This window comes from Vidua macroura, chromosome Z (genome assembly GCF_024509145.1).
Source record: "Vidua macroura isolate BioBank_ID:100142 chromosome Z, ASM2450914v1, whole genome shotgun sequence".
NCBI classification, from domain to species: Eukaryota; Metazoa; Chordata; class Aves; order Passeriformes; family Viduidae; genus Vidua; species Vidua macroura.
In genome coordinates this window covers 70964708-70970508 of record NC_071611.1, presented here as the reverse complement: position 1 = coordinate 70970508, position 5801 = coordinate 70964708, and positions in this window count along the sequence as shown.

Here is a 5801-nt window from a genome sequence, read left to right as displayed (position 1 = left end):
TAGGATCGTATCAGGCACTGGAACTAGCTCCCCAGAGAAGTGGTCATGGCATTAACCTGGCAGAATCAAGGGACTGTCTAGATTATGCTCTTGGTCATGTGGTTAATTTTAGCCAGTTTTGAAAGGAGCAGGGGGCTGGGGTCAGTGATCCTTATGGCTCTTTTCCAACTTGAGGTATTTTATGACTTCCACCACAGCATGTTCTCCCAGTGGACAGAAACACTGAGGGCGCAACCAGGTAAATTTGTGCCATGGTTGGTTTCTCCGTCTTCAAAGCAAAAAGAAGAGAAATCTGGGTAAGTGGCATGACAGAGATATGCACACTGATACTTTCTTGCAGTGTTTTTGTGGCAAGAAACTTTCTAAAGCTGTACAATATTTCAGGTTTATTTACAGCAAGGCCTGTACTGATTAGTATAGACATTTCAATTCAATCAACAGGAGTGCTAAAACTGTACTTGAGAAAAATGCCTTTTGCTTAGCTTTAATAGCATTTCTGTTTGGGAAAAATCAATGCCAAACAAAGAAACTGTCAGTGTCAGCCTTACCTAAATTTGTTTGATCATGCTGTAACATAGATTTGAAAAGCACTTTCAAGTTTTAGAAGGAGAGTAAAGGTTAAGTATCAGCAACAATGGGCAAATGCAGCTGGTAACGTCATAGATAGTTAACAATATTATATGGATGTCATGCTCTTCCAAAGTCATTACTGCAGTTTTGTCTTCAAAACACCGTGGGGAATTTGTGATAGGTTTGACACAAAATGTCACTGAAAATGAAAAAGAGAAATTACAATTCTGAATGTGATGATGGAAGCATTTGTAGACTGGTATTTGTCCAAATCAATAGAAGAGAGCTAATGATTCATTTTTGCTGGCTTTATTTCTTACTGAATTTGTCACAGTGAAGGTTGCAGCTAGGAAAAAAAATCCCAAACAAAAACCAAAAAACCAACACACTGAAATGGAAGAAAATAACCAAACAGCAGATTCAGAGAGAATGGTAGGGGGACCACTGGAAATTTCAAAGCTTCATTTTTTGCCCTAGTGGTAACCTTGCCAGAATAGCAGATATGTACTTGCTTTTTGTGGACCTGATGAGGACGTAGAAGACAAAGTGAAACTAGGTGCTTAATGTGCCTTTGTCATTGCCTCTTGTCATAACATGAAGGAGATGCTGTACGAATCTTTGATTCATACTTGATTTCAGATCCATTTTTACCCTAAGCACCTTGCACATAATCCACAGCAAACCAGTCCTGAATAATGAGAGTTGAAAGCAGGTCTCTATGGAGTAATGAGTCTATTTCATCCCTCTCTAAGAATGGCTTCCCATGCAGAGGGGTGGAGGAATTCAGCAGAACTACTTCCAAACTACTGCCCACCCTTCTCCTCAGGCTTTGTATCATTCTGTGGGTCCCTGAAGCAGTTCCTGCTCCTACAGGCACACCATGAAAGAAGGTTGCACCTGGTGCTTTGCAATGGGAATCCGCACAGAAAGCAGAGTGATCATGGACAGCAGTGGATGCCCTGCTGCTCTCTCTGCTGTTTAAGCCTTTCCAGACCTTTCTCCAGTGCTTAAGTGCTCCCCACACCAACTTGCTCCCTCACATGCTTAACTTTTGGCTGCTTTCCCACCCTTCCATGTCCTGGCCACCTGGCCTTGATTCTGGCAGCATTCCTGGTCACCAATCATTTGGTGGCTGTAAGTCAGCAGCAACAGCTCATTCATATGCCTACTTCCATCTCTGGCATCATGTTAAGCCTGCCTGAAACTTTAGCTTCATGTTATGCCTCTGATCCTTGGAAAGCATTTAAGCACCATTACTTCTGCTTTTCCTCCCATTAATAATCTGGTTTTTTTCTAATCAGTTTAGGATGAAGCATTATTTGCTTTATGTATTAAATAGGTTTAAAATTCTATTATCATAGTAAGAAACTTAAATCTAGTGATTAAGACAAATAAATTCCTTTGGACGTTGCTTTTAATCTCACCAAGTCAAACAATTACACAGCTATCATGGGAAGGTATTTGCTAGTTAATGTGGATTTACTTCAGAAAGAAACCCCATTCTTCACTAATACTCTGTCTGACAACTCCTCAGTCTTCTCACATCATGTGCAATGCTCTAAATGCACCTTACCATCACTCCCTGCATCTACTTAGCCACCTGAACTCTTACAAAAGTTCTTCCCCCAAAGACAGAACAAACTTGTTCCCTGCTTCCATAGTCTTTTGTTCTGTACAGGTGTACTTGTATGAGTTCATGTTGGGCTGTAGTCTTTCTGAGGCCAGAGGATTTCCCTGTTGGTGAATATAAACCTGTACAAGGGTGTCACTCTTTGAAGACTGAGGGAATTAAAATCTGACCTGCAAAAGGTTCAGGTGGTAATTATTTGACCAAGGAACCTCAAATTGCAATACATCTCCTAGCAGTTTTCATCTGCCCTGCCACTTAATTTTTTTACTGTGATGTTTGCCACCTCTCTTATTCCTTTGTGTGGTTCTTTCTAATATGTAGCCATCTATTTTCCTGTTTCTTAAGTTGCATACTCAAAAAAAAAAAAAAAACCACAAACATTTTTGCTTTTATGCTTCCTTTTCATGTTCTTTTACTATTTTACTCTTTTACATTTCTAGAGGAATAGAAGCAGTTAATTCTCTTTACTTTGATCGCCTCAGGTTCTCTCATGTTTTTCTGCCAATTTTTTTCTTTTAGTCAATTCCATTCATTATTTTCTTCAGTGATCAAGACATTTTTGTAAGGAATAAGCATAGCTATTACCAGCCAAGTGTCTCCTTATTACATGCCCACTGAATGTAATGAAGTCATAGCTGCTCCTCCCTATGAGACTTCATTTTTATAGTCCCAACCCCCATGGTGAAATCTGGGATGTTTGGAAATACCATTCTGCAGTTCCTTCCTCCTTTCCTCCTTTTGTTCTTCCTCCCCTCCCACCCTTGCCCCCAAAACTTAGTGATACCTAAATATTTAAATATTTAGATTTTTAGTGCTTTTACCAACTGCAGTAGGCACTGGGTTAAGGCTGTCTGTAAATTCTATTTTAATAATTCAACAGAGAAACTGAGGTCAAGCCAAACAGTATTCACTTTCAAAGGAATCCTGCCATACCAGGCAGAATCCTAGAAGCAAACCCAAACAGCATTTAGTACAGCCCTGCCCACTGACTGCCTGCAAAAAACTCCTTGTGTTATTAAAAATACTTGTGGCCAAATAGGGCACAGTCTCTGGCTGAAAGAGGACAACTCTGGGAGTCTGTGGTAATGTTACCAATGGTAGTGTTTATTTGTGTGTGATCAAGCATCCATAACCCTAAATAGCTTAAAATCTTTGAAAAGTCAAAAGCTTGTATCGTAAGTATTTTTGTTACTACTTATTTTTGTTTATTTCTAATTTTAAAAGGGCGACATTCATACATTGACAGTGTCTTGACACAAAAATTGAGTTGCCTTAGCATTATGTTCCTTTATAGTTATCCACAATAACTTTCCTTATGAGATGTGAACTGACAGATTGTTTCTGTTTCTGAAGTTGTACTGCAGTATCATCCAAGTACTTTAAGAATATTTCATAAGAGAATATTGCTCTAAAAAGAAAAAAGCACATCCCCAAACCAGACCGAAAAGCAGAGTCTACACTTGCAGGACAATAACTGCATTTCTTCAAACTGAAAGTACTTAGCCATTATCAAAAGAAATTTGCTCCAAGTCACACATATATGGCTCATTATAATCATGTAATTTCAAAAGTCAAACTCTGTAGTAACAGAAATATATCACTATACTGGCATTTTAGATAGTACTTTTGAATGAAACTTTCTTGCGCTATTAAGGCAAATTTCAGAAAAATAATTCAGAGGAGTGTAATGCAATTAATTTTTTTCTAATATCAATCACAACATCAGAATATGTTGGTTTTTAAACTTCAAATGGTTTACAGAGTTACAATGCTGTGTAATAAACAACAAAAAGACATACAAAAGAGAATTCTGGAAGAAGATTTTGAAAGTTCTTTACATAAAACAAAGCATAAGTAAGTTGCTGCAAATAAGGAGCTTTAAATTTGTCTAAAATAATTTCACTAGATTTGTTGAACAGCGTGGGGTTAAAATTTTCCTTCCTGTAGATCGTTATATTCCAGCAAAACTGATTTAACTAATGTGTTACGTGCTAAATGCCTCTATTTTTTGTTCCTTAGGACTCAAAAATAAAAGGTACGTCCTTATTGAAAGCAAAACTGATCTGTCTGTAGGGTACTAATGCCTGGGTTTACTGCCCTGCAGAGCCTCCTGTGTTGTTGGCATCTCCTGCCATCCCTCTTCCTCCTCTCAGGCTGCTATTCTCCATCTCTGACCCAGGCCTCCTCTCACCATGGTTTCCTGCTGGGTTCCTCCACCTGGGGTAGCTTGCAAGCCTTGACGTGCTCGGTTGGATAAGATGGGCAAAGCCCGGAGGCACGAGCTAAGTCCCTTCTTGTTGTGGCCAATGCAAGCGTCTTTCACCTGCTCGACTTGGGAAGGCTCGCTGGGGCTTCAGCCTCAGCCAGGACCTCTGTGGAGCTCTTGCTCTCCTTGCTTGGAGGCAAATCTGGACGTGCCTAAAGCAGAATTCCTAAAGCAGGAATTCTGGAGATGTGTTGCACTATTGTAGAATATTTCTGTACTTTTAATTTCCCTTTTCCTTGTGCTAACATTTAAAATATTTTTAATAATAGTTTTTTATGAGTAGTTTGTCATACATACTTGCTCATGTTTCTGTCTTTGTGACTATTTTCAGTGCACTGCATTGAATCCAATGTCACCATTTGTGAAGCCTTTTTTTTGTTTTTGTGCAGTTGTCAGCTACTTGTTAAAAATAGCTACATTATACTGCCATTAAATATTCATTACATTGAGTTGTGGCAGGCTATAGAAACATCCAATTAAGCAGTTCACTTTCTACACAGAAGTCTACGAATGAGCAGTCTTCTTTCTTTTCAATAATGCATCAAAAGCTGCCCTTAGTATCTGTAAAATAATTGATAAGGCAAAAGTTATTTGTAAAATACATACTAGAAATAGAAAAGTAGATTAGAGGGGATAATTTTGCCTTAGAACTTTCTTCTGACTATGGGAAAAGCATAGCATACTTTGATTTAATTTTTACATAGCCTGGGGGAACCTGAAATGCTGCACCTAATAATTCAATATTTTCTATTTCTGACATGCATTATGTGTTACTAGGTCTTAAAAACCAGAGCAGGAAAGAACATCATAAGCTTTATTCACCCTGAAACCATTACAGGGCACTAAATATACCTGGGTCCCGGGCAAGGCACAGTGGTATTTTGGATCTGTACAGTTTATCTTCTTTTTGTAGCTAACCCACTGATACACCTGTGGATGTGCGTGTGCCCAGGCTGCAGCTGGAGGCAGGACTGCCATTTGTGCAGGCAGAGCTGAGCTGGTTGGAGCAGCAGTCACAGCAGAGGTGAATTGGCTTAGGCTTCAGCATAGCTCAGAACATCTCTCTGAACTCCCAGGGCCAGCTCGTGCTGCTGACCCCTCCCTGGTGCACTGATTGAAGATGTTAAAGCTGCCTAGGTTTACTGTAGGCCTTACCAAACAGCTCCCTCCTCTGCAGTGCAGACCTGCCTCAGACCCTACACTAGTTCTGCCAGAGGGGTGCATAATCTGCAGTGAGGCACTCAGGGACCCGAGGTCTGTGCCCTGAGCAGCTGGGATGCTCCATGGGTACAGTGCCACAGGGCAGTGACATCAGCTGGTGTCAGTCTCCTGTTT